The sequence below is a fragment of the Taudactylus pleione genome, unplaced genomic scaffold (genome assembly GCF_031769625.1).
Source record: "Taudactylus pleione unplaced genomic scaffold, aTauple2 ptg000032l, whole genome shotgun sequence".
Classification (NCBI taxonomy): Eukaryota; Metazoa; Chordata; class Amphibia; order Anura; family Myobatrachidae; genus Taudactylus; species Taudactylus pleione.
In genome coordinates, this window is record NW_028284434.1 from 11097360 (window position 1) to 11123185 (window position 25826).

Sequence of the window (25826 nt, forward strand, 5' to 3'; positions counted from 1 at the left end):
TTATGCAAACCCCTGTCTACTGCCATATTAGTGAACCATACCAGAATCCTAAACTGGCACCACAATAACAACAGGAGCTGATTGACGCTTAGCCGCCTTCTTAACCAAACACTGTGCAACTAACTTGGCCAATTTACGTGGGCGTGCCGGTGACCCTGATAAAGAGCTACTATCGCTAGACCCTGAACATTCTGTATCAAACAGCAAAAGAGGGACATCAGACTCACCACCAGCCGACCTCTGCATTCTGTCACCGCCAGCTGCAGGCACTGCAACCTCAGGGGCAACGATCACCTCACCTGTGGCAAGACCCGCCACAGCGCTTCCACTCAGATCCCATCACCACCAGAATTCATCATGGGAACACTAGGCGAAACACTACGGTGAGACACAGACAATGCTACATCACTGGTCACCACAACAGGGGTACCTGGAACCATGGCCGGAGGAAGTGCAGGAACAGGGGGAGGGGCAGTGCAAACCGCACTGTGAGGGGAAGGCAATGGTGGGGGCGGGGCTAGACCCTGCTGAGCAGCAAAATGCTGTGACCAAGACGGGGCAAGCGGCAAAAAAAAATGGGTGCAGGATAATGGGGAAGAGGGTAAGGTTGAGAAAAGGAGAGTTTCCAATAAGGGAAAAGAGCCCCGGCTGAAGAATAAAAAGGAGAAGGGGGACCTTGGCCAGAAAAAGGTGGAAAAACAGGGGGTTGAGAAACAGGGGGAAAAACTTGGGAGGACCAGGCAGGGCAAGCAGATGAAGATGACAGGGCAGGGAAAGATGGGTGGACTGAAGACAAGGAAATGAGGGGAGGGAGGAAACAGGCTGGGGATGCAGGCTGGCAGGCAATGGAGGGGCATGGTAAGAGGAGGTGGTAGCCAATGTCCTCCAAGGGAAAAAGGAGCATATGGAAAATTAACACCCATAGCAAACTTTGCCCCCCAGAATTGAAAGGGGCTATCCCTGAGTATGGAGGGGGCAGGGTCAGCGGACAAAATGGCCGCAGTGGTGGACGCAACCCCCACGGGGGGGGGGGCTGTGGAAGCAGGGCACCGAGCCCCCCGCAGCTTGATACAGAACTGCGGGGGGATACCCGGTGGAGGGAGACATAATAGGGCCACTTCCCAGCCTGGGCGCAGGAATCGGGGCTCCATGGGAGGCATCAAGGGAGGCTGGCGGGGTGAGCAGTGACCCCACAGGAGACAGGGACCACTCACTGGAGAAGCAGGGGATATGGCGTGAGGCCATGAAAAACCCACGGTGGAGGGGGGAGTGGCCGAGCTCCAGACCCGTTCGCTAGATGCGGCCGCTCGCTACCAGCGTATGCAAATTCAGCTACGTGACATCAAGGCAGGTGACCGCACGGCAAGGCATAACCATGCCTACTATATCTTGGCGTGCGATCACTTTGTGTTTACAGACGCCCACCAGCCTGTCTTTAGCCGCCCACTAGCGAACATTATCTCCAGGAAGTGTATACAACCATCGGTACATTGGGTTCCATCGGATCTGACCGCCGCACTTGCGGTTGCCTTTACCCTACTTCAAGCACTGCGAGCAGTTCAGTGTAAAAACCAGCCAGGTGACGTGTACTCTGACGCTGCCTGTTAATTATGCATGCCTCTGAAACGGCATTGAAACACTCAAGCACACCTGCGTTCACAACTCCACAGTTACTACTGCCCTGGCCGTTACCACCCAAAAATGGCCGTTCCTGTCACTCATTCGACTGGGATGTCTTTGCTGGGCAAGCGAGCGCTTCCTGATTGCTCAAACTAGTTTGCGCACACGCACTGAGATGCATACATAAATGCATATCATCGGCCGCGTACAAGTGAGCGGCCACTTGCGAGAGGGTCTGAATCAGGCCCCCTGTCCAGAAAGGAAGATGCTGGGCGTACACCATATAGCCACTCCCAAGGGCTCACACATGGTCAAAAACCAAGCAACCATGATGAACCCCCCAAACTGCTCTACCTAGCAACAGTTGACCAAATTCCAGCCAATTACAAAAACTAAGGACTCTTATATAGCCTTAAGCCTATGCAGCTCTCGTCTCATCTAATATCTAAAGATGTGCGGTTCAGTTTTCCTGAAATATGAACAAACTTAGAGCTTCTGAGTCGAATCAAGTACTAGTTTGGAATCACTTTGGAGTGGAACAGAGGGCCTGATTCAGACCCACTCGCTAGGCTGTGTTCACACGCAGCCTGCTGATGTTTGCAATCTGCGCATGTGTATGCATCGCAGTGCATGTGTGCAAACTAGTCCCTGCGATCGGGAAGCATACACTCGCTGCGCATAGCCACCTCGCCAGAATGAGTGACAGGAGAAGCGGTTTGTGGGTGGTTACAGGGGATGGTCGATGGAAACGAGGGGAGTGGTGGTGAAAACCCCGGCGTGCCTGAGCATCTTAACATGGTTGTTTTACACACTGAAGCACTCGCAGTGCTTATGGTAGGGTATTGTCAACCACAAGTGCTGCGTCCGCTTCCGATGGTACTCGATGTTGCCAATGGTTGCATTCATGTCCTGGAGATGATGTTCTGAGGTGGGCATCTTAAGACAGGCTGGTGAGCATCTGCATACACACCGCGATCGCACGCCAAGTCATAGTGGGTGTGCTAATGCTTTGCCGTGCGATTGCGGATTTGCATAATTTCGCTGCGTGAGAACGCATCTAGCGAGCAAGTCTGAATCGAGCCCAGAGTCCCTGTTCGGTTCTGCAGTCAGTTCGGAACTCGGATTTAAAAACCGAACTTGGGTTTTGAATTGCATGTAAACAGGTCCAAATGACATGATTTAGCTGTTTTATCGATTTTTAAAATCGATTTTTATACACTTTTTTTAAATACAGTTTCATAAATTTTTGAAGGAATCCAAAACTGAACCAAAACACTTAAGTCTGTAGTAAGTTTGTTTTCTCTTTTGTAATGGAGATGTGTTAGTGTAAGTTATTGGTGGGTGTTGATGTCTCGGTTTATATAGTGTAAGAGTTTGAAGTCTCTCTATAGTATTTTGTGACATCACTAGTCGGTGCTGAATCATAGTGATAGATATCTGGAACTTGCCAGGAGAACATAAAGTAATTACACATGATGACTGCAATAGTTTAGAGATGGCGCAGGAGTGAAACATACAGAAACCTGTGAGTCTACAGGACAAGGCTGTCTTGTTCTTCAAGATGAGTGACGTCTCTATAAGGGTGGGGGAAGCTGCCTGAGACAGCCTCTAGTTACGTTCTCTCTTACAGAGTTCATAAAGCTATGCTCACACGTCATTACATAGCATTATTCCATCACAGTAAGCATGCCATTGGACAGTCTGTGACTAACTCATGAAATATACAGATAAGAGGTCTGATATCCTGGCAGTGGGACAAATAAATACAATAAAGATAAGTTATGATTAATAATAAATTATTCAGCGTGTCCTGCGAGCCATAAGGGTACTTTATATTGCAAAACTGCAAACTAAAAATAGAAAGTTAATGGCAGGAAATAATAATTACCTGTAATTACTCCTGGTGGCACTTAGCCTGCAGTGCCTTTTAGTATTATTTCCTCCTAGAGCAGATGGCACATGGACATTATTTACCTATCAGCAACATCAACAAAGAATAATGTCTGTGATCGTTTCTGGCCATAAAGAAAAGTTAAATAAAACTAAGCTATTGTGCCACATTTCTAGCACAGTACCCCAGTAGCTGGACCGTGGGCAAAAGTTACATTTGTGCCCCTCATAAAAGAATAAGGGGGAGATGTACCAAGCCTTGAAAAGTGATAAAGTGGAGAGTGATAAAGTACCAACCAATCAGCTCCTAACTGCCATTTTTCAAACACAATATGACAGGAGCTGATTGGTTGGTACTTTATCACTCTCCACTTTTTCACTTTTCAAGGCTTAGTCCATCTCCCCCTAGTAGAGATAACTGAAGATATATAGGGGTATTCAATATGGGAGCGAAAACATCGTTTTTGCGATGTTTTCACAGCTATGACGTCGTTATCGCAGGTTTTGCTTTTACACCGTATTCAATTTCAAAGACTTTTCGCAGGTTCGAAAAGTCTTTGAAAAAAAACGGGGATAACTTTTCACCACTGAATAGGTGGCGAAAAAAAGTGCAGAATTGGGGTTTAGGGGTGCAGGCATAAAAAAATAGCCTGCACCCCTGGGAATGACATTTAAAAGATAACTGTGTCAAAAAAAGTTTTAATAAAAAATAGGGACACCCCAAAAAATTATTTTAAAAATTGGGGTGAAAAAAAAAAAATGGGAAAAAATTGTTTAACAATAGGGAAATAGGTTCAGGGCTATTCTGCAAGTATGTGGCAGGTGTTTTCTAGAATAGATTTATAGCGGCAGGTGCACAAATGCAGAATTTTTAAAAACTTACTTTAGAGACATCAAAATATGCTAGTACCCATTTTCATGTACCCCAAATTTGATGGGACCATTTAAAAAAAATGAAAAAAATAACCTAAGTGCTCTTCTGCATCACTTCTTCAATGTCGGTAAAAAACCACCTGCTGCGGCTATTTAAATCCCCGACTTTCATTTACAGGCTAAAACGGGGGTACCCATAGTGATCCCCCATGTTTTTACAACTTTAGGGGGGTCCTACAATCTTTTTAAGGAAAATTTCGTAACTTTACGCAAATCCCACTTCGCCAGGTACCGTTTTCGTTAGTTTCATATTGAATACGGGGATAAGCAGGCGCGCGCCCGATACTTTATCCCAGGTAAAAGCTCCGATATGAAACGTAAACTTTGACAGCGAAGTTTACGTTTCGTATTGAATTCCCCTCTTAGACTTATTTAAAAAAAAAAAAAGTGCAGTGATATTGCTATAACCAACGGCAACTAATCAAATATCAGATTGTAGAGGGCTTCTGTAGTCACATAAATGAAAGATTTATCTCTAGAGCAGCGTATTTCTACCGCTGTGTCGCGGCACTCGAGCGGTTGAAAAGTGTGCCGCGGCCACGCACACGAGTCAGCGGCAGTGCAGTCACAGCTGACATCTTTTGTATTGTGGTTTCTGGGTAGCGCTGGGCTTTTCTGGGAGGCTCAGATGCGCCCGGGCTGTGACCTATGGAGACGCAGTGGAGTGACATCATAGGTCATGCACGCCGCGTTTGCCCACCTGCCCACCCGTTGACCTGCCCGCCCGCACACACTGAATGGGTTCCAGACAGTAGGAATTGGAGTACAGCACACCCAGGTTGCATATAATGGACAGGGTGCATTTATCAGAAATTGGCCTGGCCTATTCAATATACACATACAGGAAGCAGCAGAGAGGCCCATCAAATGGTTTGTGCACAAGCACACAGTGCTGAGCTCAGTGTGACAACAACAACCCCAGCCGGCGATGAGGGACAGGACAGGGACCACAGTCTCAGCTACTGGCTGGTAGGATCCAGACTGTTTTTTTTTTTTTCCTGTGGGAGCCAAAGTGATTTTTTTTTATGTGCGGAGCAATGTGATTGATTGCCTTTTCTGTGGGGGCCAGCCAACCTTATTGATTTTTATCCTGTGGGGAGCACTGTGATTGTTTTTTTTTAATGTGGAGGCCAGTGTAATTTATTTTTTTTAATGTGGAGGCCAATGTATGTTTTTTTTATGTGGAGATCAATGTATGTGTGTTTTTTTATGTGGAGGCCAATGTATGTGTGTTTTTTTATGTGGAGGCCAATGTATGTTTGTTTTATTCCTGTGGAGGCCAATGTATGTTTTTTTTTATGTGGAGACCAATGTATGTGTGTTTTTTTATGTGGAGGCCAATGTATGTGTTTTTTTATGTGGAGGCCAATGTATGTGTGTTTTTTTATGTGGAGGCCAATGTATGTTTGTTTTATTTCTGTGGAGGCCAATGTATGTTTTTTTTATGTGGAGACCAATGTATGTGTGTTTTTTTATGTGGAGGCCAATGTATGTGTGTTTTTTTATGTGGAGGCCAATGTATGTGTGTTTTATTCCTGTGGAGACCAATGTATTTTTTTTTCCCGTGGGGGACTGATGGTGCGCCTTGGTAAATTTAAAAACTTGGTTCGGTGTTCCGCGAGTTGAAAAAGGTTGACAGTCACTGCTCTAGAGGCTTAGAGAAGCCATACAAGTATTTTTGTACATGTTTATGTACAAAAAACATATAAGTACTCTAGCCTCCCTACATTAAAATGATGAGTGGGAGCAACAGAGTTAGTAAGCCTGACAGTCATTGCCTAGAAGCATTTTATAGTATGACCTAGGGTCAGTGCTATGGTGTTCGGCTCCCACGTGCAAACTATAAATTTGTTCCTTCCTCACCTCCGTCAGGGACAGGCAACTGCCATTTCTCTCCCACTCATGGCAGGTCCTCCTGCTGGTGTTGCGCAGCTGAGGCAGCTCCTCCATTGCTCCTCTTCTTGGGCACTGCATACCACACATATACAGCGCGGGTGTTCCTGCACGGGGGGACGTCATTGTGTACGTCGTGCATGTAAACTGCCAGTCTACATGCTATTGCTGGCAGTTGTGCTGCTTATACAACTTAACAAACCATTAGACAGATCGATGATCTTCCCCAATTCAAATGTAATTTATGTTTGCGGCCACCCGGTCCACCCCCCCGGATCACCTCTTAGTTTCGCCGTGCCAGGCCCGCCCCTGACACTACTGCACTGGGTGCCCCAGCCTGCCTGTCACAGGAGCAGCGAGGGCAGCTGTAAAAGCATTCAACTAGTAAGCAGTGGGGAGGGCGTCTTTCCAGCGCGGCGCCCCCCTGCGATGCTTACCTTGCGTACTGCATTGCACTGGCCCTGCCTATGGTCTGTCCATGGTCACTTGGATTGGATTTGAAAAGCATGAAAGTCATCTGTACCAAAGTTTGCAATGTGTTATGTTGAAAGTAGCCATATGTTTTCGGGGGTACCTCTTCTCAGGTGCCCACAGTCGCTTCAGCTGCCAAGTTTCTGGCATCATCAATGGGAAAGTAGAAAATTTTAAAGTTTGTTTTTAAACTTTTGATCAGCAACACTCAGAGACTTAATGGTGCATTCTGTCCCCTGAGGTATCCTTTCTACCCCCACTTACTGGCAAAGGCCACTCACTGCAAAAGCAATAGAGTGAACTTAGTGACTGTCATGTTGAAAGAAGTAATGGCAGGAGAACAAATATTCTTCCCCTTCTGTCTTGTGCCTACACCTCTCATGCTGCCAGTCACCCCACTAGAGTGATTGCTGGAAGGAACCATCTGTAATTGTGGACACCCATCTGATCTGATGTTTGTTTAGGACGGTCATAATAACATCACATAATGCCCATCCTTTTACATATATTACTGACAAGACTTGCTTCATGTCTGTGATCTGTCCACATCACGTTCAACAAAATAACTTGGACACCAGAGAATAATTCATATCATAGCAGAGTCTGTGATGGTAGGTCCACAAGTATGAGCTTTGCCTAGGCTAGGGCCTGGACAATGCTAACAATTTTTGTTATAAGATGTGCATTGTGTCCTGTGACAACATTAGTAGTGTAGCTCTTGCCATAAAATGGCCAGGCAACTCTATCCCTGTTTCTTTCTATCACTGTGTCCCAAGGTCCTCCAGACGCAGCATAAACTAGAATGGTGATTTAATGATACATGCAATATTCTCTTTAGTATAGTGCTAAGTGTATGCTATTTATAGGTCAGGAGAGGGAGAGGGGAACACCCAGTTACAGAATTGCCAGCAACTCCAGTGAACAAACAAGGAAATGAATGAATAACACTGTGTGTGAATAACGCTCTCAGATTCACAGCCTTGAACTCTATATATAGGGTGATCCTAAAGATATACATCTGGGAAGGAAACTGCCAGTATTAGAGGCATAATATCAAAGTTCTCCCATGTAGATAGTATCAAACATGACAAGATGTGAGGGACAATATCATTGCCTATCTATATTTCCATGCCCTGTGTAACAAAACAGAGTTCTGTCCCCTGTTGTGGAATGATAAACTGCTTATCTGGACTTCGTATTATAAAGAAGAGATTGACGTGTTCTGAGTTAACATTTGGTGCCGTGCTGCCCATTCTGTAACAGAATAACAATGGGCCTAATTCATGCCGATTTTGAGGCAGTTGAGCGATTATCGGTGGTCTGCGCATGCGTCACAGCGGCATTCTCATGCGTGGCGAATGAGTTGTGGTCAAACTCGCTGTGAGGATTCACTCGCAATTGATTGACAGGAAGAGACCATTTTGTGGGTGCTTGCAGGGAGGTCCGGATAAAACGCGGGCGTATCGGGGCGTGTACTAGCCAGCTTCTGCAATTGCGCAAGCAGAGAACAAAGCTCCTGCGTCTCAGTTACCGCGGGCTTACTGAGTGACCCAGGGGCGTTTTAGGACAGGAGGGGACCCGCGTGCAGACTCAATGCGGGCCCCCTCCTCTCTCCGGCGGTGCCAGAATCTACTGCGCATGCGCGGGTCTCATGGAGACATGGAGCCCGCCCTGTTTTCCAGGGGACAGTAGTACTGCGCATGCGCAGGTCATTGGGAAAATGGGCGTCACCATTTTCCCAGTGATTTTTGCTGCTCTGCTGCGCCCCGCACCCATTATACGGAGAGGTAAGTATAAGACTATGGGTGCGCACCCATTATAGATACACCCCTGGATTGACCATAGACTCACTTGAAGAGTCAGTGTTTTCAGGATCTGTGACCAATGCTGCGTTTGTGCACGCAGTTGCAGCAGGATGGGAGGGCTCCGGTGGGCATCTCAAACCATCTCCAAAACTGTCCATGACCCCTATGAGGTGAGACCACACACACCTTTCTCCAAAGGTCACCCTTTTGGTCACCAAATGCCATACTTCTGCAGGAGAATCAGAGGAGTGGTTTTAACCACATCGCTGAACATTAGGCTGGCTTGTGGCTGTGTCTCTTGTTTTCATAGGACGCTGCACTGAGATTGCCTCTCTGCCATTGGATAGTTTCTTAAGCTTCTTTAGCTAATTTGCTTTAATCTTGCCTAGTAATACTGTACTTCCAAATATTTAGGCTTAGAGGTTATGTTTTAAGGTTAGTCTTACGGTTAGGTTTAGGGGTTAGGCTAAAATATGCAAAAAACTGTATGTCAACATTATTTAAATGTCAAATTTATGAACATGTCGACATTCAAATCCTGTTGACTTTTCATACCACACCCCCAAGACTCTCTCCCAACCTACAATCCTTCAATCACTCCCTCAAAATCCATCTTTTCATGCTTGCCTACTCTACCCTCTACTAGCCCCTCATGTCCACTGTACTAGCCCCATACACCATGTCCACTAGTGTCCCATTTGCTCCAACAGTCTCTTACTGCCCCCTCCCTGTATAATTAAATCTCTCACAGGCAGGGTCCTCTCTACCCTATGTCTCATATCGCTACCCTCTATGTCTAACCTTTATGTCCATGTTATGTCTTATGCTTAATCTTTGTGTTAGTGCTATGATGTTTACCTAATTATGTGTTTGTCTTTGTGCTATCTGTAATTGTGCACAACATACTAGTATTTGCACCGTACGTTTATTATTATTATGCTTAATTGTATTCATGTATTTGTTTATATGCTTTATTGTATTCATGTATTGCTTATTATGCTTAATTGTATTCATGTATTTGTTTTTATGCTTTATTGTATTCATGTATTGCTTATTATGCTTAATTGTATTCATGTATTTGTTTTTATGCTTTATTGTATTCATGTATTGCTTATTAGACTTAATTGCCTTCATGTATTTGAATTATGACTGTCTGGCTGGGCAAAATATGTGGAGCCTTACTAAATAAACTTTGATGAAATCATTTGTCACTTTTATAACTTGCACAAATGCAGGAACTTACATATAACAGTGTAACTCATTCCTATTATCTTCATCTCTTTGTTAAAGCCATTTGATTAATTAAAATGTTATTTAAATCTGCCCAGATACCAAACAAGCATGTACCGTATACACTTCTAGCTAATGAGGAAGAGGTAGGGTATAAGCAGGCTATCCATTGCTCTCCCACCTATGAGGCAAGTATATATAGCACTGGGATATAACATGCACCCAGCAGGCCTACTAAGCCATTTTTTGTACCACAGACACAGGGAGACCAAGAACTCCTGTAAATGTAGGCTTACCATTCTATCCCTTTAAACTAGGGATGTGCGGGCTCGGTTCTATCGGTTCCGTTCGTTTTTTTTGCCCCGAATCTTATTGGGTTTCAGCTGTCACGAGTTTTGGATAGCCAATAAGATTCGGTAAAAAAAAACGAACGGAACCGAGTAGAACCGAGCCTGCACATCCCTACTTTAAACCCGGACACTCATGAGTAAAGGCCCCCATACATCAGAGATGGATCACTGCGATCAGATCCAACGGTCGGAAATGCCGACCGGTGGACATCGATGTTCCACGATCTATCACAGGATCGGTGAAATTCTACATGTTAAATTTCACCGATTTGCCAATCTCTAAAATTTTTGGATCCTGATCGGCAAATCTGTGAAATCCAACATGTTGGATTTCACTGTTCCGCCAGCCCGGCATCTCTGAATCGCAGCATCGTGGCGATCCGTGTCTGATGTATGGGGGCCTTTACACGTGTTCTGTGGCTGGGTGACTTTAAGCCTGGATTTCACCTGGTTTTAATGAGCCACAGAACCTGTGTAATCCATTAGTGTCCCGGTTTAAAGGGATGATAGGATGATATGGTAAGCCTATATACTGTATATGTAACACATTATACTGGACCTTGGTTGGTACAGATGTGCTCTCATACACTATTGCCGCAGTCATGCCAAACAGCCCTTTTCGGTGCATTATGTCCCATGTGACTCAGCTTGTGCTCATATATATATGTCTTAAGCTGCATACACACACAACGATTTTGTTACCAACGATTTTATGAACGATTTTCTATCAGATTATCTGTCAGATTTTTTAAAGTGTAATGAACGATATTTGAAACTACAAACGATTTTTGTAACTTCCCTTAATGAAAACGTTCAGTTGGTCAGTCAGAATGAACTACAAACGGGAACCCGCATGAACGATAATCGTTCATCATTAAAACTCAGAAACTGAACGATTTTTTCAATGATTGAACGATATCGTCGTTATAGTTAAATCATTTAAAAAATTGTTACGTGTATGCACCTTAAGTCACAATGCGATGCAACAAAACTGCTTAACGCGACTGCACTAATTAATTTGATATATGACACATCTGTGTGCGAATGAGTCTGAATCTGCATACAAAGTGCTACGAGGAGTGCGGCCGCTCCTTTTTTTCACACCACGTTCCATAGTGCTCCATCTGCGATTTTGTACATATCTAAAATTCCTGTGGGTTAAAGTCGCAGCACAGTGTCTCTGGTACAGATTGAGTGGTGTTTCACTATGACTGCAGTGCAAATATAAAGAAAAAGATCTACACTGCTCGCCGTGGCTCACTTGCGCCGCATGGTGTATTGAGACTGGGTGTATAAGGAAGGGCACATCTGTAAGTTAGTATTTAAGTGAGTCAGAATGAGTAAGACAGATTGACTGGCAGGAGGAAGGCAGATGAATGCAGGAGATTGATGGGGTGCAATGGGGGTAAGTTCCTAAAGGGTTACATGTTGCTATTGGGGGGAATGTGTTGCTACTGGGTGGGAGAGGGGACATTTGTTATTTTGGGGGGTGAACATGTGTTGCTATGCGATGTATTGCTATGGGAGGATGTAATTCTATGGAAGACTGGGACTGAGGGCCTGATTCAGAGCCGCTCGTAAGCGGCCGCTCGTTCGTTCCGAGCGATGTTCGCACATCTGCACATGCGTATGGGTTTTAGTATGCATGCGCGAACCAGTCAGTTCGGTCAGAAATCGTGTGCTCGCAATATAGCGAATGCCTGCTAATTTGAGTGACAGGATGAGACGTTTGTGGGTGGTAACAGGGGAAGGTGCTTGAAAACGGGGAGTGGAGATCCGAACGCAGGCGTGCCAAACGGTCAAAACGGGCGTTTTAAGGGTGTGCATAATTAACAAAGCAGCGTCATTGACCACGTCACTTGGTTGTCTTTTAGCCTGAACTTCTCGCATGATTGCGGTAGGAAAATGCTACCACAAGAATAGCGAGCAGTTCAGACGCCTTTCGATGTACTCGATTAATCTAATAAATATCGGAGATGACGTATGATGCGAGCGGCCAGGGGGCGTTTTTTTCAAAATAGCAACCGCATGTTTTGTTTGCTCGTTCAGACATAGAGGCGTCAACAGACTGCAAAGAGCGAGCACTTAATTTAAATATCCGGCCCCTTTTTCAGAGCGTCCGTCCGCAAATAGCGTTCGGCTCTGAATCAGGCCCTGAGTGAGTTGCTATGGCTGAGTGTGTTGCCATTAGGGATGACAATTGGTGGACAGTCCATTGATAGCCACCATCAATGGTTCAATCGGTGATTGCCATTGATGACACAAAACCATCTATAGTGAACCATCGATGGTTTGCCCCACTAGATGGTCACCTCTGCAGGGGTGCATGGCAGCCCAGGGGGACAATCAGAATAGGGGTGGAGCTTAGCGGGCAGTCGGGGGGACAGGGCTAAGCTCTGTGCTGTTGGGGGGATGGAACCATCGGGTCCTAGTCTACCATTGATGACAGAGAACCATTGGATCTCTGTCACTGATGGCAAAACCATCAGTCATCGGTAGTTAACCATCATTGATTGTTTACTACCCATGGTTAATGGCCATCCCTAGTTGCTATGGGGCAAATGTGTGTGTTTGGATATGGAGGAGAATAAGCTACTATGGAGAGGTCATTGTGTTGTTCTAATGAGAAGAATGTGATGGTTGAAGTATGACTAGAGAGGTGCTGGGGAGGAATGTGCTACTACAGTGCACACATATGGCATAATTGGGGCATAACTTAACCGGACCCTCCTATATGACCTCTTTCACCAGGTACAAAATGCTCTGCTCCTCCACTTCCCTCTTAATTTATGACTGCAATCACCTGTGTGAGCACCCTTTTCATTAATTATCTATTTTTACACAGGTGTCTGTAATCGTAAATTAAATCCAGCAGCAGAGGAAGGACTGCATAACTGCAAAGAGGTTCCTCTTGTCCTGTAGTAAATTCTACACATTTGATATTTATATAAGACTATTAAAATTTATTACAGCTCCTTCAAATCTCCAAATAAAGATTGAGCACTCTTGATCTATATCAAGTAGATAATCAGCTACCACTCTAATTGTACAAGAAATAACGTTTTTCATTATATAATTATTTGCTGATTAGCATACCTCCCAACATGACCCATTCCAGGAGGGACAGAATGCTCCTGGACTTCCTCTTAATTTATGATTGCCACTACCTGTGGTAAACTAGTTCATTGATAAGAAAGGTGTCTCACCACAGGAGATGGCAATCATAAATTAAGAGGGAAGTCCAGGAGCAGACATTTTGTCCCTCCTGGAATGGGTCACATTGGGAGGTATGGAAAAGGTTTTAAAAATATAAAAAGATATACTGAAAGACTTAAGTCATGCCACTTTCTATATTCAACCTACTGGACCAGCTAATACAGTGAAGTCTAATGGGCAGGTCCAAGCAGCTGCGGATTGAGTGACACGTTCTATTATCCAATGTCAATTGAGAGAAGCCTGTCAGGACCCTGAGCGGCCAGCGAGATGCCTACAAGATGGCTGCCACCCCCCTCCTCCCCATCTCTAAAGGCTCATACACACTAGACGATGTGCTGTATGAGCGATATTGGTGAAATATATTGGGTATACACACTGAACGATATCGTTAACAATATTGTTCAGTGACTTCATCCTGCTACATCCCTGAACAGGCACTTTCTGACAATATCATCAGATTGGCCTGCATGTTTGCATGACTGCAAACATCGTTAACGACCCGCGGGAGCGTGCATCGTTGGTCGTTTGGTGCACACACGCTGGACGATCTGAACGATATATTGTTGAACAATATATCTTTCACTTCGCTCTAGTGGGTATGCCCCATTACTGTGACCCCACAGCCAATTCCAACTGTGCCTTTGCCTCCAACCCAAGGATCAATAGTAGGTAAACAGAGTGAACAGAGATGTGACCGCGTTCGACACCTCATAACTGAACATAAAGATAGCAGGTAAGTCAATTTTTGCTTTTTTTTTTAAGGCTTTGGGGGCCTCCTCAAAATTTTTTATTTTAAGTAGATAATACATTTTCAATGTATTTTTATGTGGATCTGGCTTTTTCAATGTGGATCTGGCTTTTTCAAAGTATTTTATATGGATCTGTCCTTTTCAATATTAATATGGATACTGCTTTTCATATATTTGTATATTAAATGTGCTTTCGTATGGATTCTGGTTGTCTGTGTGTGTGTGTGTGTGTGTGTGAGAATTTACAGCAGTTTTTTTCTCCTATATTTCTGCATTTGTATAGTTTTATATATTATATGATTGACATGTTATAATAACACCCATCCCCACATCCCAAAAGTTGCCAATTTTGTAAAAAAAATTGGTTTACGTATCAATTGATGCCCCACCCCAGCTGTAATTCCACCAACACTATACATATCTCTGCCCACCTATGCCCCCCCAGGAGTTCTTGAACCTATTTTTCTAGAAAAACAGCACTGCCCGTAGCCATCTAATAACAGTGCTGCGAGCAGCCCCAAGGCAGCAGTTAGCACTCATTTGTGCTCACACCTCCGGAGGATGCGAGTATAAATATGCATTAACTGCTGCCTTGGGCTGCGTATGAGTTAATCTTTGGAATTAGAATTGAATAGCTCAAGCACTTTACCTGCAGTAAAAAGCTGTGCAGCTCAACTCGTAGCTAATTGTATCTGCCTCTAAATCAGTAATGCTGGGCATACACTACCAGATAAAATGTCTGTCAGACCGACAGACATTTTATCTGGCCGGCTGCCAGCCGCAGAAGTCGCCGGCATACACTGTGAGAGAAATCTCACAGTGTATAGCCCGACATCCACGCTCCGCCCCCGGGGGCGGAGACATTTCCCTGTTCCTTCCGTAGGAAGGAACACAGGAAATGTCTGTCTGTCGGCTGCGCTGGGCATACACTGCCCGATGCGGCCGACAGTTTACCCGCTAAATATCGCATCGGACGGGCATGCTGGACAATCCAGCATGCCCAACCGAGCAATATTTAACTCTCGGTCGCCCCCACTCACGCTACAATTATCGCGGCGATCCGCCGATATCGGGCGGATCGTCCCGATAATTGTAGCGTGTATGGCCAGCATAACTAGTTTACATCACAAGACAGTGTAAATATAGTTACATTTACAAGACAGTGATGGACATTGCTGCAGTACAGTCACAGGTGTTGATGCCCATGATTGCCTCAGTAGGCAACATCTGCAATAACAAAGATAATAAGTCATGAAACCAGAACCAAACATAGGGCCGTATTCAATTAGGTTCGCTCCCGTGATAAAGTTTCGCCTGCCCGACTTTCCGCAGACATTGCGTGTTTTGGACATGGAAAATTATCATGCGCGCCCCTGCTATTCGCCCTATTCAATTCCAAACCACGCAAAAACAGCAAGCGGCAAAGTCAGAACAGACGGAAAGTGCTGTCAGAAATGGGGAAATCAGCCTGAACCCCCCAAAAAGATGCACTAACATTGGGGATCAATGTAGATGTGCCCGAATAGCCCTAATAAAACTATTTGGGATACTTAAGTTGTTTCAATAGCTTCTTATTAACGTCTTTGCACAAGTGGTGAAGAATGGCATTAAGCAGCATTTTTTGGTTAAAATAATAAGTAGTCCTGTCAAATTTGGGGTACTTGAAAATAGGTCCTAACATATTTTAAGTCTCTAAAATGATGTTTAAAAAAACATGAAAAACGCACCTGTTGCATGCACCTGCAATCCCAAAAACACCTGACCCATCCTTGCAGACCCCCCAAAAGTCTATTTTGCTAGTTTTTATGCTTGTTACTTTTTTGCCCCCAAAATGAAAGTAATTTTTTGGGGTGTTCTTAAGTTTTTGGGGGATTTTTTAAAACAATTGTCCTTTGGGGGGGTGTCCCAAGGGTTCTGAATGGTTTCCCCAGCATTTCACCCCAAAATAAAAATGTTGAACTTCTTTTCACCTGTTATTCAGAGAATTGTTTTCGCTTATTACATTGCATTGACTTTCCTCGTATGCGAAAAGCAGCTGGATTTGAATATGGAGATAAGTTTCCACCACGAGAAAAGCCGAGATTGGCTATACTTTTCTGCAGATGTCGGCTTTTCGCGTCTAATTGAATACGGCCTATAGTAGAAGACAGGCTAAAGTTGTGTGCAGGTATCACAGGTTCAATGTCATGAGATGAGCTGAAGGTTAGGATCAGAAGTGGATAGGGTGCTGGAAGACAAGCCAGATCATAAATGGGCAGGGGCTGGCTGGCAACTTTCAGCCTAGGGGGCAAACAAGAGCAAGTGGCCCAGTTTTTCTACCAGTGAATGCAATTTTAAAAATGGGCGTGACAATAATGTTGGGGGTGTAGTTTGCGTAATGTGGGTATGGTTTAAATAGCAAATGAAATCTGAAATTTTTTTATGACAAAAAGCTATAGTATAAATAAATATATCATATACCAGCCCCATATGACTAATGCTGGGTGCACACTGACAGATATATTGCCTGTTCTATTGAACAGGCAATATATTTGTAGATCATGATCGATGAGTGTGTAAAATGATTTGTCTATTAACTATGTCATTCACAGGCATATCGCATCTGCCCTGCAGCACAGTTGATGCCGATATATCTTACAGAGTTATTTACATGTGTACGGGTGACCTACCAACCGCCCTTACCCTTGCTGCAGAGGTCTGCCAGTGACTGATATCTCAACTGGTTGGGCAAATTTAAATGCCCAACCAGTTGTGATGTCAGTGCAGACACATCGGCCTGAACGGTTGGTAAGGTTCTATGCACTTACCAATCGTTAGATAGGTCGACCTGTCGGCCAGGTGTGTGCCCAGCTTTAGCTGAGACATGAACATCAGGGCCTATTTAAGGCTGTTTATTATGGTGGCCAGATTTTTTCTTTAAAAAAAAGCTTACACTGCGCTTGGGTTACAGTGGAAATAAGGGCCTCTTCATGGTAAAGTGCTATCCAGCTGTGGCCACTACAATCTGCCTGTGTCAACCCACCGGTCTGCCCTAGCCTCTGTTTAAGCCTCTCACTAACAATTATAAAATGAGCAACAGCTTGTGTTTGTAGCATCTAATAATGCCTGTCCGGCGAATACTGGCCCAAAGCATTCAGTTTGCTCCATATCCTTCAGATAAAATCATGTGCTGTCTGGTATTTCGCAGTCACAGGGGTAAGCTGTACGTCTGGGTGTTCCTCTCCAGCTTGTGTGGATTGGGCTGCTGGAGGCATGAATTGGGAGCCCTGGGTTCCACCTTCTATTGCGTGTGCCTCCCAGGGGCTGGGTTGAGTAGTTGCGCCAGGCCCTTTGTTCCACCTCCCCTTTTTGCGTTGTGTGTGTCTGCTGTAGAAAAGGCGGGGCGCAAATCATCTATTACAAAACAAGCAGGGTGATTTCACAATTAACAAAATGGACAGTGGGTATACACACATATACTTATATATGCAGTGGTCGAAGTGGGAATTTTGAAGTGGGGTATGGACAATTTAGAAGTGGTGGCAGCGGTGTAAGTAGTAAAAACATGCCAGCCACAATATAAGTGTGCTTGGTCATGCGTCACAAGGGGCTCGTCAGCATGATACACCACCCATTTCTTGTCAATCTGGGAGCATTCCTGTACATTCCATTACAAATACACCTTACCTATATGGTGGTTTCTCGGCAACGGGAATATCTGAAAAACTGATCCACCCTGGGTAGATAGTGTCTTCAGTCGGTATTCACTATTCATGTAGGAGATCACATGGTCTGAAAGATGCCTGTTTGTGTAGGAATATATGTTATAACCAATGTCATCATCATACAATAAAGGTTCAACCAGACTCGTGCCCAGTGTCACCTCCTGCACCCTGTATCCCCACCAGCCTCCTGCCCCTTGTCTTTCCAGCTTCCTGCCACCTGCCCTGTCACTCCAACCACACACATTGTCCCCACAGGAAATAAAAAACACATGGTCTTTGTATAAAAAAATAAAATACATACACATAGGCCCCCACAGGAAATAAAGTAAAAACAAATAGGCTTTGTACAAAAAAAAATACACATTGGCAACGATAAAAAAAACCCACATAGGCCCCCACAGGAAATAAAAAAAAACACATAGGCCCTCACAGGAAATAAAAAAAAAACACATAGGCCCCCACAGGAAATTAAAAAAAAACACATAGGCCCCCACAGGAAATAAAAAAACACACATAGGCCCCCACAGGAAATAAAAAAAAACACATAGGCCCTCACAGGAAATAAAAAAAAACACACATTGGCCCCCAATGAAAATAAAAGATAAAAACACATAGGCCCCACAGAAAATAAAAGAAACACACATAGGCTTTGTTTAGGAAAAAAAAATACACATTTGCAACGGTAGGAAAAAAAACACATAGGCCCCCATAGGAAATAAATAAAACACATAGGGGGAATTAATTTCTTCTGTGTGGTGTCAAAGCTAATGGGCGGATGATGGAGCAATTCAATTGCTGCTCCGTCAGGCACCCATAAGCTGTGGGAGACACAAGTCTGTGGATTAGGTGACCAAACGGCATGGGTGGTGGGGTACATAGGGGTGGTGCAGTGTACAGTTATAATAACTGAAGGTATTATTCACAAGTTGCATCAATCTGACTGAGACGATTATAGTGATTGGGTGGAGTGGGATTTTGAAGCATGATGAGCAGGGAGCAGTGTGGCAGCAGAGAGGAGGACAGGGGGGGGGCGGGTCAATAACTAAGAGACCTTGGCAGCAGGAAGAAGCTCCAGCACCTGCTTTGCTTGGTGCAGGCGGCACTGTAGTGCTCCGCATGTCAGCCTTGCTGCGGGCGGGCATCATCACAGGAAGGCTTCGGACTCGGAGCATCAGTATTGCTGGGGGTAGGCGGCACAGCAAGACTCCACAAATCCGCTTTGCCGGGGGTGGGGGTGGGGGGTTACAGACGACACAGCAGGGATCCACAAGCCAGCATTGCTGCCAGTGGGAAGTTATTCCAGCGGGGCAGCACCTCTGCCCTTAACCTCAGCCCTGCAGTCTGTGTAATAAGTGTGTGGAAGCTGAGACTATAACAAAAAAAAAATATATATATATATATATATATGTACACAGACAGACACAGACCAAGAGACACGCATAAATACATACAGACACACACATATAACACAGACAGACATACACATACATGCAACACAGACAGATGGACACATACAGATAGACACACACATACAGACACACACACACATGCAACAGACAGACACACACACATGCAACACAGATAGACACACACACACATGCAACACAGACAGATGTACACATACAGACACACACATGCAACACAGACAGACACACACACACATGCAACACAGACAGATGGTCACATACAGACAGACACACACATGCAACACAGACAGACACACACACATGCAATAGACAGACACACACACATGCAACACAGACAGACACACACATGCAACACAGACAGATGTACACATACAGACACACACATGCAACAGACAGACACACACACACACATGCAACACAGACAGACACACACATACATGCAACACAGACAGATGGACACATACATGCAACACAGACAGATGGTCACATATAGACAGACACACACATGCAACACAGACAGACACACACACACACATGCAACACAGACAGATAGACACACACAAAGACACAGCACCCACATATTTGAAATAACAAAACAACCCCCCCCTGCAAAATTTATGCCACTGTGACCTATAAATATGCCCCACTCCACCCTCCACTTACCTGGTATGGGTGGAGAAGACAGGAAGCAGAATCTCCCTCACAGTAAGACACTCCTCATCTCTGCCCTCTCTGTCTCTCTCCTCCATAGGTGCGGTGCCATAATTTTTTAGCTCCTCTTCTCACTCCCCCGATTAGCCACGCCCCTTTTCCCATTCTCCAGCCTCTTGGGTTTCTAGGTAGAGAAACCTTGCTCCTCATTGGTTGATAGCGGCCATCTTTTTGTAGCCTGATATGTGGGCAGCCATTTTCTATAAGCCCCTGCTGCTACTTATATCGGATCTTTCTCAAGCTGGGCAGCAGCCGAGGAGCATGAGCATCCTCTGCCTGCCGGCCCTAAAATACATAATTGTAGCGGCACGGGGGGCAGTTGGCACCCTGCCCCCCAGCCCAGCCCGCCACTGTAAATGGGAGATCACATTGATGTATATAAGCACCCAATAGCCAGGTCTATTCATAGCAGCCCAGAAGATGCAGACATGGAAAAATGTGAACATAGAAGAAGCAGTATCTAGTCACATGGTTGACATGGCTCAACATTTACTAGGGGTCTCCGGGAGGGTTGGGGCTAGGCTGCTGCGGGGGGGGAATTAGGATTAGGATGCAGGGATGGGTGGGGCTAGTAATAGGCACTAGAGGGAAAGTTAGGGATTAGGGTTAGGCAGGTATACTAACTGGAATGCCCGCGCAATAGGTCCCTTCTAACGGAACTGACTGTCACATGATCACCGGGGCCTGGAAGAAAATGCTGGAAATGCCGCAACCACAGGGACCAGGTAAGTAGCTGCTGGGTCTTCAGGAACATAAGGTCGACATTCTATTGTGTCAACATGTCATCCGGGTAGATGTGATAAATGCCGACATTCTGCATGTTGATCTAATGCATGTCTACACTGGAAGAAACTACTGTACACTGCTGAAAACCCGAGTAAATGCAACATGTTTGTTTTTGTAGAGTCTTTTTTTTAGCTATCTTTATAATGTATTACTGTGCATGGATACACACCCACTTGTAAGGTGCTACTATTCCTCCATGCATGGATCACAATGATAAACTATTAAAGGAAAGTAAGGGAATTTTGCTCATATTACAATGTAAACATTTGTGAGTTGTTGCAAGATGTAGTCAGAGATACATATTTATTAGGTGTGTCTGGGCTGAGAGCTGTTTGTGCGTAGGGAGAGAATCTATAATTATTAGTGTTGTGTTTGATGAGAAAAGTGTAGAACAGGTTCCTCTAGGCATAAACACAATCTCTGTAAATTGTCAAGTTGGGTACACACTATACGATGTGTGACCCAGCCGACGATGTACTGATACATTGTGTGCGCCGTACACACTGCATGATCCGGTGTACTACAGTGCAATGTGTCGTTACATTCTCCATGTAACAGCAACTGGTCACTCACCACATTGTCCTATCTGTTGTGCAGCACAGCAGATGGGACGATGCAATGAACGACTGCCGAAACACGAGCAATCGGGAGTACACACTGCATGATCTGTGCAATAGATTGTTCTGATCTGCAGGGTGAACTGTAGGTAGCTCTCGAGGACTGAGGTTGGCTACCCCTTGTCTAGTGTGTACCCAGATATAGACACTAAATAAGATTCTCAGGATCACCTCTTATTTTGTCTTGAATTGTTTGAGTATTTTACCTTTGAGAGGTGAGACTTGGTAACCCGGAATTTTCCATGCAGGAATATTAGGAAAACTTAGCCATGGTATGCACATTTCTACATGTTGTGGAAAAATAAATACAACTGAGGTTTGTTATGTTTTATTAAATGTTTATTATCCTTCATTCAGGCTCATCCTCTAAGGTACCTAGTTAGGTATATGCACCTACAGGGGCAGTTTAAGAGAGGAGGGGGCCCATGTGCAGACTACTCTATGCGGGCCCTCTCATCTCTGTGGTGCAGTAGACTTTGGCATGTGCAGGTCTCTGGTAACATGGTGTCTGCATCATGGTCCCGGAGACACCTCTACTAAACAACCACAAATGCCTAGGAAAATGGTTGGTCGCCTCGCCATTTTCCCAGTGATTTGCAATGCTACTGCAGCACCACCATGGGACTCCTGAGAGAGGTGTTTATTAATAATGGGTGCAGGGTGTGTGGCGTGGGCCCCCCCGTGACCCATGGGCCTGATAGCACTGCACACCCTGCACCAAATATAGATGTAACAATGTGCACCTATGCAAATTTGCATGATTCTGAAACTTATTCCTGACTGAGCCTGGAGAGGTGGGATGTGGAAAGGAAGGGATGTTTTAACATATATACATGATATAAGACATGTTTGCAAATTTGCAAACACATGCAGACCAGCATATTGACACATATATATGTTTGTGAAAATTGTACTATTTGCAGGTGGTAAAGGGCAGGTGAAAATACAAAATATATATGAAGACTGTCGTCAGCACTAATGAGTGTGAATTAGTCATTGATGCTGATATGTGCTTTCCTCATTGCTTGTGCTTATATAAAGTTTATGGCACAGATGTAATATTTTGTGAGTTGCGAATAGTGGTGAGATTTCAGCAAGGTAGCAACTAGATTTAAAGCAGCAATATTTTAATGCAAAACCAACCTGCCTTAACAAAACTCTGCTTTAAAACTGTTACATCACGAAATCTCGCCACTGCCCTCAACTCACAGGCTTTTGTGTTAGAAATGTTTCTATATAGTGCACGAGATGGAGATTTGGAGAAGTTTTATTCACTTGCCTGGCATGGTCACAATTTTCCGACCACACCAGACAGTTCTTTATCTGCTCTGGTCGCAAAATTTCAACCAGTCAGATAAACATGAGGGTGGCTGCAGGAAGAGAATCTTCCCGCAGCTGCTGCTCAGAGGGACCTTCCGGTCCCTCTGCTTGCCTGTACCCTCTCCCCCTGTGTCTGCTGTACTGCCGATCACTGCTGATTGGTCAGCAAAGCAGGACCCCCCACCCAGCGGCTGCAAAGATTAGCACCGCTGGGAAAAAGTTAATTAACCTCCCCCTTCACCCCCTTAGTGTACCTGATGCCTGAAACCGGTGTCAAATTGAAAGTCACGATGGTTCCGATGTTCGAAAAAACAGTTTTTTTTAACAAAAATGACCGGGTCCCAGTGCAGGATGGGAGACCAGCTGACCGGAGGGAGGAGATCACCGGAGCACCGATTTCCGGTCCCTGGACTCAGGTAAGTTATTTATTAATTTTTTTACAATTTAATTTTTTTTTGCAGTGTATCAGCTTGCGGTCTGTTTAGACCACACAGCTGATCACTGGGGCCGGCTCCGGGATCTGCTCTGCCTGTTAGAGTGGAGCAGGAGTCCGGTAACTGGGGGAGACCCTGGATAATGCCACCTTCAGGTGGCGTTATTATCACAGCACTTCACCCGTTATTTTTTTCACAATTTATTTTTAGTAACTACCAGGCAGATCACATTTCCCATTACAATGATGGGAAATGCGATCTGCTTACTAAAAATAAGTGATAATTAGGGGTTGGAGTAGAATTTCACAAATTCTACTCCAATTGCCCTTTAGTAACTTTAGGTGAAACTAAAATAATTTGAAAAGGGTGTGAAAGCTAAGCTTAACCGCTAGTGACCATGGAGGCTGAGGGCAGTTGCAGAATAAAGGGGGGGGGCAATAATGTGCCAAGGACCAACCTGAACCTTAATCCGCCTTTGATTTTAGCCAACTCTGCAATGGCTATTAACGGCACACCATGCTTGAACTTAACCATATATGTCATTAACGGGATGTACTCAGGAAGCCGGCAGCCAAAATGCCGACCGCCGGCTTGCCGACAGTGATAGCCTGGCATTGGACTAATGATAGGCGTCAAAATACCGATGCCTATCATTAGCCCTACGCCGAAATCACGACACCCGGCATACTGAAATTAGGCAAGTCGGGCGTCGGGAGCACATAGCCGCGAAGGGGGGGAGGGTTAGGTTTAGGGACTCCTGGGGGGACTTAGGGTTAGGCGCCCCCCCAGGAAGGTTAGGCTTGGAGAAGGGGGTTTAGGGCCAGGCACCACCGGGGTGAGGTTAGGGTTAGGCACTCCTGTGGGAGAGTTAGGTTTAGGGTATGGGGAGGTTAGGTTTAGGCACCCCTAAGGGAGGGTTGCGGGGCGGGAGTTGAGGGTTAGGGTAAATACCCACCTCAGTTGGGATCTTCATCTGCCGGCCTTCCAGCATTGGTATTTCATCCTCCGGGGTTAGGTCCCGCAGTAATACATACCGATTCTATTATTAACAAACAAGCTTCTGTTATAGCTTACTGACAAATAATCTTTGTACCAAATACATATAAAAATAGAGAGCAGCCCCCAAAAGAGGAAACATGAATTCAACATAAAAACACAAATCGTAAAAAAGATACAAAGGAATGAAACAACACACAAATCTTATCCCCATAGGCTTAGACTAAACCCTTAGTATAGAAGATATATATTCCATCCTTATTCACAAATCAATGTACAGGTTTTCTCTATTTATGACCTTGCTCTAACTACATGAAAATAACAGAAAATAAATAAAGGCTAGGGTGATATACTGTATATATGATAGAAAGATTGACTTTCTGTGGAGGATTGAAGGAAAAAGTGGACATTATTCACATGAGGGACGTGACTATACATTATATACTGTTTATTATACATGTTATGGTAAAAGACAGCACCAACAGATTGAGGGCCTGATTCAGAGGCGGACGCTCTGACCAGAGCGCTCGCTCTGAATCAGGGCCGGCCTACCTAAAATTGGTGCGGCCTCCTGGCCGCTCGCATAGCTGTGGGTGACCACCCACAGCTTATGCGAGCGTCCATGATGATGGTCGCGATGGTCTTGACCATCGGGCTTGCGATGAGACCCTTGCAGTAGGGTCTCGTTGCCGCAAGCCCTAGAGTGATTTTGACTCTTATCAGAGCCAAAATCACTCCCACTGACATCACTAGTGATGTCAGTGGGGCCGGACCCAGATGGTAGGCGTTCCCATGGGAACGCCTCTGTCTGGGCAGCCACGCCCCTGGAACGCCCACCAAAGGGGGCGTGCTGTCAATAACCATCAACAGCACGCCCCCTTTGGTGCGAGACACCGAGCGACGGCTTCCCTGTCGCTCGCCGGGTCTCGCGCATGCGCACGACGGAGCAGCCTCCGTTGTGCGCATGCGCATTTGGGTACCATCGACCCGCTTGCGAGCACCCTGCACTCGTCAGTGGGTCTGAATGAGACCCTGAGTCCCTGATTCAAAGCCGGACGCTCTGACAGAGCGCTTGCTCTGAATCAGGGCCGGCTCTCTGGTTTTTTAGAGCGGCCTCCTGGCCACTCGTATAGCTGTGGGTGACCACCCACAGCTATAGCGAGTGGCCAGGAAGATGGTCGCGATGGTCAAGGCCATGGGAACACTTCCGTCTGGGCAGCCATGCCCCCCGGCACGCCCACCAAAGGGGGCGTGCTGTCACTCAACATCGCAGCATGCCCCCTTTGGTACGAGACCCGGAGCGACGGTTTGCCCGTCGCTATCCGGGTCTTGCGCATGCGCACTGGGCCAACATCGACCCGTTTGCGAGCACTCAGCACTCGCGAGCGGGTCTGAATCAGGCCCTGAGCTCTAGCTTTTGTTTTTCAATGGTGTATATCTGAGGAGTGGGGATTCCTTACTTCCACAGTTCTGTAGTGGCTGTTGTCTGGTTGCGCAGGGAGAGACGCACAATATTTGTTTAGGTTCATTGGGATATTTTATGTTACAGAGGGTAAAGTATAATATGTGTACAAATTACTGATAGGTTAATTGGCTTCTAATCAAATTAACAATAGAGGACCGGTGTCTATGTGGTAAGGAATATAGATTGCAAGCTCCTTTGGGGCAGGAACT